Below are 12,334 nucleotides of genomic sequence, written 5' to 3'. Positions count from 1 at the left end.
ACCCTCTAGCACCATCATCATCTGATACAGTACAGCCATAGGGGTTTTAATAATAAGTTGTTAGGTAAAGTGACAGCCTCGCCACCATCTGCTGCTCAGAATGGGCTACACACAGATGAAATTAATATGACAGCAGCTCAAGTTTAGGATCCAAATGAACAAGCCACCATAACACGAAGAGAGCAGGCTAATGACACCCACTGCTCAGCCTGAACTCGAGAAACACTGGCTACCGTGTGGCTGGGTGTTTGATGGTCAAAGCAAAACCAACCAACATTTCTCTACATACGGACTTGTTCTTGCCACTCCAGGACTCTGCCCTTCTTTGAAACAGGAGTTTCATACTGCGGTCTTCTTTACCCCAAAGTGGAAGGAGCACACGTAGGATTCCTTGGTGGCTTTTTCAAATTTAGAGCGGTCCTCCTTAGCCTGGGTATGACATTAACCTGCACCCAGCTCTACTAGCAGGCCCTCCAATCTGCAGGGAAAACTTGGGGGTTGGTGGCAGAATTGGCACTCCAGCCACCATAAAAACCTCACATTGGTTCCATTGTGTCTGAACTAGTGGTGCTGAGGTGTCACCTGTCGCATGGCTGCACTCGGGCCCTAATCTGGGATGCTGAGTTGGTTTGCCATGTGGTGGGTACAGCAATGCTCTGCATCAGCACATCCTCCTAACCTCTGCTCCTTAGAAGCAGGTCCAAATCAAGGTGCAGGGTAATGTCTTGTGCTCTGTGTGTTCCCGCCGTTGGTCTTCTTTCTTTGTTTTTCAAATAGCTGTGTTGCTACCTTTAATGGAGCAGATCAAGCTTTTCGCACCTCTTCCCTTGAGTGTGCCGTATGGCATTTATTGGGAAACACTCAAATATACAAAAAAAAAAGCTTATACAACGAAAACAACAGGTCCTCATTTTAGTTTGAGCAATAATTGTGGGAAGCTGTAATGTGAAGCCAAAAAATATATTCAAATGACCAACATTAAGAATCCATATTTCCATTAATTGTTTTGTTACGCACACTGCAGTTTTCCATTTGAATGTTTCAGCAGCTGGTGTCAGTGAGTAAGAACTGCAAAAAAGGGACAAATTAGGAAGTGCAAGTGTGTGTGTAACGAATCTGAAGACCCTGAGCTGGACTTTCTTTTACAGAAGCTGTGCTGGCGGGGCTGACCAACTTGAGGGCAAGAAGGTCCATGAATGATGAGGAACGGCAAAATCCATAGGCTGGTGTTAACTGTCAGAAGAAAAAGCTACGGCGCCTAGGGTGTCAGAGGGGAACATTCTGGTGTCGGAAGGGGAACATTCTTGCACACTGGGGGGTTTTTCTTTTCTCTTAGGCAAAGAAACACGTAAAGGCCAATAGATGAAGGGGCAATAGGTGCCCATTGTTGGACCAGGGTGATAACTGGTATTGTATTGTATTGACCCCCTACTTTTGACACCCACTGTATGCCCAACCTACCTGGAAAGGGGTCTCTCTTTGAACTTCCTTTCCCGAGGTTTCTTCCATTTTTCCCTACAAGGTTTTTATTGGGAGTTTTTCCTTGTCTTCTCAGAGAGTCAAGGCTGGGGGGCTGTCAAAAGGCAGGGCCTGTTAAAGCCCATTGCGGCACTTCCTGTGTGATTTTGGGCTATACAAAAATAAAGTGTATTGTATTGTATTGTATAACTGGAAAGGCAAATTTCCTGAATAATTGTGTTACAGGTTAATGTTGCTGGCTGTCTACAGGATGTAAATATTTGCCTGTTTTGATTCTGTTGTTCAACAACAACATTAATTTCTATAGCACAATTTCATACAAATGATGTAGCTCAAAGTGCTTTACACAATGAAGAAAGAGAAAAAAGACAAAATAAATTAGAATTCAAATAAGGGAACACTAATTAACACAGAATAAAAGTCAGGTCCGATGGCCAGGGAGCACAGAAAAAACAAAAAGAAAAAACTCCAAACGGCTGGAGAAAAAAAATAAAATCTGCAGGGGTTCCAAGGCCACGAGACCACCCAGCCCCCTCTAGGCACTCTACCTAACATCAATGATCTCAATTAGTCTAAATCAGCGGTTCTCAAACTGTGGGGCGTGCCCCCCGGAGTGGGCACTGAAGCTGTACAAGGGGGGCGTCGAATAAATAAACAAGACATCAAAACTAATTTTGTACATTTTTATTTCAAATTTAAATTTGCAAGCATATAATTACAACGAATGCATTATAACTAAAATTAAAATAAAACATTTCTAAGGCATAGATCTAATGACTAATATGTGCCTGCTTTAAAGTACACAGCCTGTCCAGGTTTGGTTTGATATTCGAGATATCGAGACACTCTGAGCTCCTTTTCTATTTGAAGTTTGTTTCTATGATGAGCGGCGCCGCTGCTGCTGCTTTTATAGTCGCGTATTTTCAATCCAGAAAGTTCGAGACGTATCGGTATCTGTCGCGAACATTCGGGTAACAGTAGATCAGGTGATAATGCGGTGAAACTGCACCACACTGGCAGCGTAGTCAATATTGCCAAATTGAGTTAAATAATTTACTACGTATTGGGTTATTCTCATGATACAACTAACAGTGGTATAATATTTATCGGACGAAAATATGTTCGTCTTGCGCAGATTGACTTCATCGGTGTCCTTGTTTACGAGATTTTTAAAAATTAAAACATATTTATTGTTTCTTTACATAAAAAATAATTAAGTTAGCTGAACATGTGCAAATCTTATGGAAGTAAAAATAATAGGATACTGCAACACCGCACGAGTATCATACCTTAGTTAGTTGTATCATGGGTTATTCTCATCTATCTTATATTATGCAGAGGGCACAGAATTATTCCAGGTAGAAAAGGGGGAGCGCGAAATACGAAACTTTGAGGACCACTGGGCTAAATGGTATTCAGGGTTCTCATGGAAGAACTTGATGATGACAGTCAAGTGGACTTCTGGCCTTTAATCCATCAATGTAGGGATATCACGGTGCTTTGATCAATTTCAAACAATGAAAATATTTTTACACTACAGCTGATCAAAGCAAATTGGTATGTACCATCTTTTGATAAATCGCCATGTTAATCTAGGCAGGGACTGAAGTAGGTATATACTGTACTTCTGGGCAACAAGGGATGGTCCATTGAGAACACTGTCAAGACCACTTGCACAGACCATGGGGGCTCACAGTCAGACAAAAGTACATGGCTGGCAAGACATGAGGAACACAGATGGTGACACCTACCTCCAGGGAGGAAGAGACAGCTTCACCAGAGAGACGCCAGTCGTCGATCCAGTGAGAACTGAAAGACTCACAAAAGGACCAAGTGAAGCTGATGGACAAGAAGTGGAAAAAAAAGGAATAGTCACTCCACGAGGAAGAGACGCTGACGGGTGGACATTTGGTACACAGCACACAAACTGGACTTTGCACCATTGAAGGCTGTATCCTCCATTGTTACGTTTTTAATAGAATTTTATAGTGTGGCCTGGGTAATTTTTTAAATGGTTTTCACTCCTGATATGTTTAAATTCTAGTCTGCCTTTTCTTCTTGGTGTGTTTTTGTATTGTCTGGTGTAATACAGTGTCACACACGTTCGAGTAGGAGGGAGCTGTGTGGACCAATTGAAGGTAATTTCACATCAGGCCAGGGGGTGGCGGGGTGCGCTAAACCCTCTTCTGTTGTTTCTACAGACCAAAAACTGAAAAACCTACCTGATTCTACCATAAGGATATCACTTCTGGTTCTGGCGCCCAGAAGAACTTCACTTCCAGTTCCGGCACCCAGAGAAACGTCACTTCCAGTTCTGCCATGTCACTTCCGGTCATGGCCTTTAAAGCCGCCATGTTTGGAATAATAATTCAGTTCAGTCTTGGATTCCAATCTATGAACATCAGTGCTATTTAACAAAAAAAAACCTTTGTCAACCTGGGAAATTATATGGGTGACTGCTCCAAACCTTTTTCCTGTTTTGAGGCTGATTATTTCACGTACAAGTTACTATTGCTTTTCCTTAAATTGTGTGTTTGCTCACCAGCCAACTTAAAGAAACCTCTGTGCTGTTATCTGTAAATCTCAAGAGTTCCCAGTCCGTTAGTAAAACTGGGTGGGGTAGTCGGATAATTTAACTGTGTCTAGGTTAGATTTATCTATAAGTCTGACCAGACATCCGTCACAAATGGAGATTCATCCATTAGTCAGTTAATCCATCCTTCTCTTCAGATGCCCGTTAATCCACGCCTCCGACTGTCAATCCAGCCATTAGTCTATCATTATTATTATTAATTATTTTGCTCGCACATTATTCCAAGGCAACTTTCACCATTTGAGATACATATTGGTTATCTTTCTTTTGCTTTTCCAGGCGAAGTGACTTACTCATGGTCACACAGTATCAGTAATGGGACACAAACCCACCATCTCAGAGTTGGAAGTGCAAAGCCTTACCCACTACACCACACTGCCTACCCCACAACTCTGTTAGGCTCTTAGTTTGTACATCAAGTTGCCTAACTGTTCATCTTCCCAAATAACCTTCTGTTCATCAGTGCATCCCTCCATCCATCAGTAATCTATACAGCCAACACTCTGTCCATCAGTTTGTTAAATCATCCATCTATTCATCCACCCTCCCATTCATACAGTATATCTATTGATTTGTTTGTCCATGCACTGATCCTTCTGTCCATTAATTCACCCAACCTTCTTGCCACCTGTTGATCCAACAATTAATCCATCCACTACTTTACCTATCTCACTATACATCTATCCATTGGTTAATCCATCCTTTTTTCAGACATCCATTAAGCTACCACCTATCTATCCACCTGTCCACCAAACCATCAGTATAGCAAGTCTTCCCTCTGTTCCCCTAACTGACTGTTGATTCCTCCTTCCATCCATCTGTCTGTCCATCTATTTGTATAGCTGCCCATCTCCTCATAAATCCATTTGTCTGTTAATGCATCCATTCATCCATATATATGTGCGGCCCTTTATCTACCAATCATCTTGTTAATACATCCATCCATCCATCCATCCATTTATTTTCTGTCCATTCATCTAATTAACTCTACACCCATCAATGCATTCATTCATCAATTTATCCATCCATCCATGCATCCATCGCTTTGTTTGCAAATCCATTTGCCTAGCTGTCCATCTATCTATGTATCTGTCTGTTCATCTGTATTAACACATCTTTTCATTCATCTGTCTAGGCAGACAGTTAATTCATCAGCCATTTAAATATCAATTCAGTCAATTGATTCAATCAAAATCAATCAGTTTAATCAATTATATGTCCATCTGCCTGACTGCCCACCTCCCCACCCACCAATCAGTCCTTTTATACACCAGTTTGTTAATTCATAAATATCCCCAGCACAGTGGAGGCCATTTGCTTTATGACATGATATACATGACGATGTATGTAATAATGTGCACAAGTCATAATGGTGGGCCCAGTCAAATGGGGACTACAGCCAAGGAAAGGGAGTGGAAGACAAGGAAAGGGTCCTATATAGTAAGGGTCTGACAGGGAGCAAGCAATACACACCAGCAATGACAGTGCATGTGTCCAAGTTAGGGCAAGGAAACAGGCAGTTTGCTCTGTGTGAGTGAGGAACACAAGAATTAAAGTGAAAAAGAAGTGACCTCAGAAGTGACCTCAGATCCCCCAATACACTAAAGGGGACTCCAAGCTGACAGTTGCCTGGGTCACCTGACTTTCACCCAAAAAAGAAGAGTGACACCAAACTTTGAGGTGGAAACAACTCCTGGCCACCAGAGAGTGCACCATCTCAGGATGGGACATGTGGCACTGTCCTGTCCTTCAAATGTAACAGAGTCACTATTAAAATTCTGCTTATGGTTTATAAAGCCTTAAATAATCTCGCCCCATTTTATATATCAGAATGTCTGACACCTTATATTCCAAATCGTTACCTCAGATGCTCAAATGAGTGTCTCCTTAGAATTCCAAGAGCAAAACTTAAAAGAAGTGGTGAGGCGGGTGGCCTTCTGCTGCTATACACCTAAAATCTGGAATAGCCTGCCTATAGGAATTCGCCAGGCTGATACAGTAGAGCACTTTAAAAAACTGCTGAAAACACATTACTTTAACATGGCCTTCTCATAACCTCACTGTAATTTAATTCTGATACTCTGTATATCCAATTCATTATAATAACTATTCATGGTGGCTCTAAAATCTGTACTAACCCCTACTCCCTCTTCTGTTTCTTTTTCCGGTGTCGTTATGCCACCACCATCTACTCAAAGCACCGTGATGTTCCAACAGTGGTGTATTAAAAGCCAGAAGTCTGCATGACCATCATCATCAAGTCCTTCCGTGAGAACCCTAAATACAAAGAGGACTGTTTCATTTATGTTAGGTAGAATGCCCAGAGGGGACTGGGCGGTCTCGTGGCCTGAAACCCCTGCAGATTTTATTTTTTTCCTCTAGCCATGTGGAGTTTTTTTTTTTCTGTTTTTTCTGTCCTCCCTGGCCATCTGACCTTACTCTTTTTCTATGTTAACTAATGTTGTCTTATTTTAATTTCTTATTTTTGTCTTTTATTTTTAGTCATTATGTAAAGCACTTTGAGCTACTTTTTTGTATGAAAATGTGTTATATAAATAAATGTTGTTGTTGTTGTTGTAGGCTTTTTAAATTGAAGTCAAGGCTCAAGGATATAGAGCACCAGCAGCCACAAGAGGGAGATCTAAGTTGGTGAAGAATAACCAGCAGCCACAAGAGGGAGATCTAAGTTGGTGAAGAATAACCAGCAGCCACAAGAGGGAGATCTAAGTTGGTGAAGAATAACCAGCAGCCACCAGAGAGTGCTTTGAGTTTACAGAGTGCCACTAGCAGCCACCAGGGGCAGCCCTAAGTTTATGGAGAGTCATTTGCACCTACCAGAAGGAGCTTTGCATATGCAAGGAGCCACCGGTAGCTAACAGAGGGAGCTCTAGATTTTTGGATAGTCACCACAGGAAGCTCTACATTTGCAGAGAACCACAAACAGCCACCCGAGGGAGTTCTAAGTTTGCAGAGAGTTATTAACTGCCACAAGAGGGAGCTCTTGGTATAAAGGAAGTAAAGTCAAGTCAAGTTGGGGAGCATGCACTGGTACCGTGTGTTGCTGCACCCACTACACGACGAAACAGCTCGGGATCCAGGTTTGCAACCCCACAGGCAGACACACAGTCCAGTCCCACCCTCTGGAAATGATCCTCTATCTGCCGCAGCCAGGTGCTATGTGGGCGACCCCTTGGCCTGGTCCAGAAATTCGGGTCCCCAACAATGAGGATCTTACAAGCTAGATCACCCGCGGGGAAACTCGCCACATGGGCGTAGTGCTGTAACTGACGCTTCCTCACAATTCAGGTAATGTGCCTCATTCGGGAACCCATGAGCAACCGTTCATTCGACACAAAGTCAAACCAACGGTACCCAAGGATTTTCCGGAGAGACACAGTACCAAAGGAGTCCAGTCATCGTCTCAGGTCACTGGATAGCGTCCACGTCTCGCAACCATATAGCAAAACAGGAAGCACCAGGACTCTAAAGAGTTGGACCTCCCGATGTATGAAGGAAGTGTTTCTGAAACCCAGAAATGATTCTCGGGATTGCCTAGAAGTAGCTAGGGTTTCAAACTAACTTTACTGGTCCAGGTAGCTTGGGGTCAAGAGGTGACTTGACATGAGCACTCAACTAGCAGAAGAAAGAGAACCCAAAGGATCAAAGTAGGGAAGGTGAGCAAGCAGGAGACATGGAGTGGGCCAGCCACCAAACCCTACCCAATGGAGGGTGCTAACCAGTGCAGGAAGGGCCAGCAGTTCATTTTTGCTCTCTAGTTACTCCATCTCTTTATCCCCGCCTTTGATGCTTTATTTATAATAAGATGCCCTTTTCTATTATTTTTGCCTCCTTGCTGTTTATTCTGGGTATGAAGAGACCTCAAGACCGTCTACTTTTGTTTGTGATATAAAATGGCAGCAAAAGCAAAGCTTAAGAGCACTTCAAGGGGACAACATTGTGATAAAGAAGACAAAAGCAGAAGGCAGAATGTCATAAAAGAAATGAATCACAAAAGAGCTGAATCCTAAGCCTGAAACACCTGACTCTGGAAGCTGCAATGGAAAGGAGCTGCATGGGCCTTCAATTGGAGAGCCACCATGGAATAGACAGCACCACAATGGCAGCTCAAAAGAGATGAAATGGGGCTGGAGAATAACAAAGAGACCAGCGTGAGAAGACTACGGAAACCACATTGGCCATTTTATGCCACGCTGTTTTATAGACTTTAGAGCAGGTGGTGGGAACTGAAAGTCTGTAAAGGACATAAAAGGTCCGGACATTTAGAGGTACAAGTGAATTTTAAACCAACAGGAGTCTCTTAACACTTCACAGCCTGGCAGGGATTCAACTGAGATGTCATGAGAGGACAGGGAAATGTTCCAATAGGAGTCAGAGGAGTGCATCTGCAAAAAAAAAAAAAGAAGAAACACTGCTAATAAATAAAAAGTAAAAAAAGAACTTTAGAAGCACAAGGCTTCCACAATTAAGCCTCTGTCAGGTATACATCTCTGTGTCTGAGACGCAGAGGACAGAACAGAGTAAATGACAGACCAAAACCTTTGGCTCATGTTGAGATGCATGGGTCAGGGTTCAGACTACTGTGACAGACGTCTCCAGAGCTGTCCAGAGAAAAAGCAGGGACATCACTGATGGGAGGTCTAAAAAGACCAAAGCAAATGAATGAATGAAACATGAGGACAGGTAGAGAAGAGCAGACAGAGGAGTATTAGAGGGCAAGTAGTCGGGTCTAGCACGAGAGAAAAGGCCAGTCAGGGAGACACAGGAGAAGAGCAGCTTATGGAGCTCATTTTGAAGATCTTGCAATTATGAAGGACAGCACATTCATGTTTATTGGAATGTAAAAACTGTCACTTTTCTGAGGAGACATGAAAGTCAGAATTTCATTGTATTTATATACCAACTGCATGTGGTTTTTGGGACAAAAACCAACCTGAAGACTCCCTAGTAGATTTACTATATTCATGAACTTGGAGAGGCGTCAGGTAACTCTTAAGAATTAACAAGTGCAGAGGACGTGCTTGCTGCCCCACTGGCTTTTGTAAGTAGACACTAGTGATATCATATCTTAGCCGTATCGCTGATATATGAGTTGTAAAATAAGACAAAAACAATCATAAAGGTTTGTGGTTTCCGGCCCCGTATACTGTGGTTTCAGAAAGGTCAGTTATTGCTCAGATGCGTAACAAGAGACAACACGAAATGGTGTAAGGGAACTATTTATGGGCTGGGACCGGAAACAGGCAGATGGAATGCTGGGAAGGAACCGAGGTGGTGGATGGGTGTCATGACATCATCAGAAGTGGACCAGAGGGAAGGAAGGAATGTGGAAGCAGTAGCGTGTGGTTAGGGAGGCGTTAAGGTGGCATTGCTTCAGTCTTTCTGTGGAAATAAAGGAGGTTAGTACACCGCCTTTGTCCCCTGGCATGATATACTACACTGCTCGTCGGGTCTTTAAGTGGCTCCCTATGCTCACGTGCGTGACAGAGTCCTGTTAGTCTTTGTCTCGACAAAACACTTCCATACAGACGACATTTTTAGTGAGAACTTCAAGCCTTACCCTCCATTACTGAGGTGTTTCACTTGCACATTGTTGAGTCACGGCGTTTGCTTCGTTTTGATGTTGTGTCTCTTCATCTGTGTCATTCGCATGACGTCCTTGTTGCGTGACAGCGTTTGCTGCACACAGGTCTTTCAAAGTGAGCAGTGAGGTGTAGGAAAGTGGCAAAACGTTTTTAAAGGTGCATTCACGTGCCATCTAGTGGCATGAGCAGAGTAGACTGCTCCATATATGCACAGGTCTTTCATTGATATGTGTCTAATTCTAAATAAAATTAAATTGTGACAGTAATGAGCACTAACAAAAGACAAGAAAAACCAACAGGATAAAAAGAATTCAATAGAGGAGTTCAACAGAATACAATTAATTTCCTTAGAGGGAACAACTACTCTTAGTGGAGAAGTTCAAGTATCTGAAGATCTTGTTCACAAGTGACAGAAAAAGGGAATGTGAGATCAATAAGTTGATTGGAGTGGTGGCAGCGGATCTTCAGGTGCTGACCCAGTCTGTGATGGTGAGGTGGGAGCTCAGTCTAAAAACACAATTAATTTACATCGCTGTCCTCACTATACTCACAAGATGTGGGTAGTAACCAAAAAGAATGAGATCGTGAGTACAAGCAGCAGAAGTGAGGTTTCTTTGCAGCGTGGCTGGACTAACACTTCATGATAGGGTGAGAAACTCAGCGATTTGTGAGAGTCTCAGAGTGGATTCAGTGCTCCTCTGGGTTGAGAGGAGCCTGTTGAGGTGGCTTGGGCATGCCTTAAGGATGCCACCAGGACAACTTTCCCTAGAGCTACGCCAATCACATCCCATTGGGCTTAGACCCTGAAGTAGACCCAGGACCTATTGGAGGGATTAGAGGTCTCAGCCTGTTTTGGAATGCCCTGGACTTTCCCACGAAGAGCTGGAATCTGTAGCTGGTGACAGGAAAGTCTGAGCTGGTTTGCTTGGTCTGCTGCCACTGTGAACCTCACCAAGAAAACTTGCTCCAGAAAGTCAGAGTTAGGAGATATACTATACTGTATATACAGGGCTATTCAAAGTGAAAGAGCAGATTTCAAAAATGTATTTCAAACAAACTGAATAAGACAGAAACACATCCCGCACATCACTGGATACAGGAAAGTTCAAAGTTTAAAAGCATGCATAAAAGTACCAGTGAATGCGCTGACTTAATTTTCATACAAGATGGTGCCCCACCTCATTTCCACTTGGTGGTCAGGCATTTCCTGAACGACACCATTCCAAGACAATGGATTGGAAGAGGTGGATAACAAGATCAGGCTTATCATCTATGGCCTCCCAGGCCTCCAGACCTTACCCCCTGTGATTTGTATATATGGGGGTACATGAAAGAAAGGGTGTTTGATCCACCTGTTCTTCAAGATTTGCAACATCATATTGAGGAAGCTGTGAATTCAGTATCTAGGGACCATTTGACTCGTGTGTGGCAAGAAATGATCTACTATTTTGATGATTGTCGCGCTGCACATGGTGCTCATGTTGAGTGCATGCAACCTCAAGCATCATAAGCCCAAACTTTGAACTTTCCTCTATCCAGTGATGTGCAAAATGTGTTTCTGTCTTATACAGTTTGTTTGAAATAAATTTTTGAAATTTGCTCTTTCATTTTGAATAGCCCTTGTGACACTAGAGGGCGCTGTCGCTCCTTAAAAACCCGCAGACAAAATGTCCAGACACCAGGTAAGACCACTATAAATATTTTAATGTCTTTTCTTCTTGAAATAATGTGCTTTTCAAGCACCTCCACCACCACAATACACAATAAATCAATAATCAATAACACAATAATTATCCTCCTCTCCTCTCAGCAGCTCTGTCACACTCCCTCTCAACTCCGGCTCCGCTTGCTGGGTTTCCCATAGTCCTTTAAATAGTCCTTGACCCGGAAGTGCTCCTGTCCTTCTGTCCATGTGATTCAATAGTACTTCTGGGTCAGATGAAGACATATTTTTTTCTTCAGCCCAGAAGTACTTCTGTTCATCCATCCCCGTGACTTGGGAGTACTTCCAGGCTACAGGGAAAAATAACAATCCCTGCATCTCCCTTCAGTGTCCCACGATGGCACCCACGGCACCCAGCAGGGCTGTGAAGCCGAACTCCAACTCCGGGGCACCTCCATGCTGCAGGGAAGACACCATCTAGCGGCCTGGATGTGTCGGCCGGGATGACTGCCAGCCGTCCATCACACCTTGTATTTGTCCTTCTGAGTAGCTGATCAGCAACCTTACAACTTGTTGGTAGAAACTTGATCCTTGAATCTACTGGTTTCACTTCCAATGGCTCAAAGGAGGAGTGAGAAGAGCGACTGGGTAGGATGACTTAGATATTTAATTATCCAGTTTGCCTTCTTAAGATGGTGAGTGTTGTGTATGTCCTGAACAGAAGGCAGCCCCTGTACTGCCAGGTAGCCCTGTGCTTTTCTAAACGAGATCCAATGAATTCAGTTTGCCAGAGCAACAACAACAACATTTATTTATATAACACACTTTCATGCAAACAATGTAGCTCAAAGTGCTTTACAAGACATGAACACAAGAAAAAAAAACAATTAAGATAGATGGACACCAGTCAGGCTTCAGACACATCTCAAGGAGAATTAAAGCCAACAGGAAGCACCTGTACCAGTTTGGAGTGCCAAAGCAAAGGATCGTAATGCT

Source organism: Polypterus senegalus, chromosome 10 (assembly GCF_016835505.1).
Source record: "Polypterus senegalus isolate Bchr_013 chromosome 10, ASM1683550v1, whole genome shotgun sequence".
Lineage (NCBI taxonomy): Eukaryota > Metazoa > Chordata > Cladistia > Polypteriformes > Polypteridae > Polypterus > Polypterus senegalus.
The sequence above is the reverse complement of the archived record's forward strand: the minus strand, read 5'-3'. Positions refer to the sequence as shown.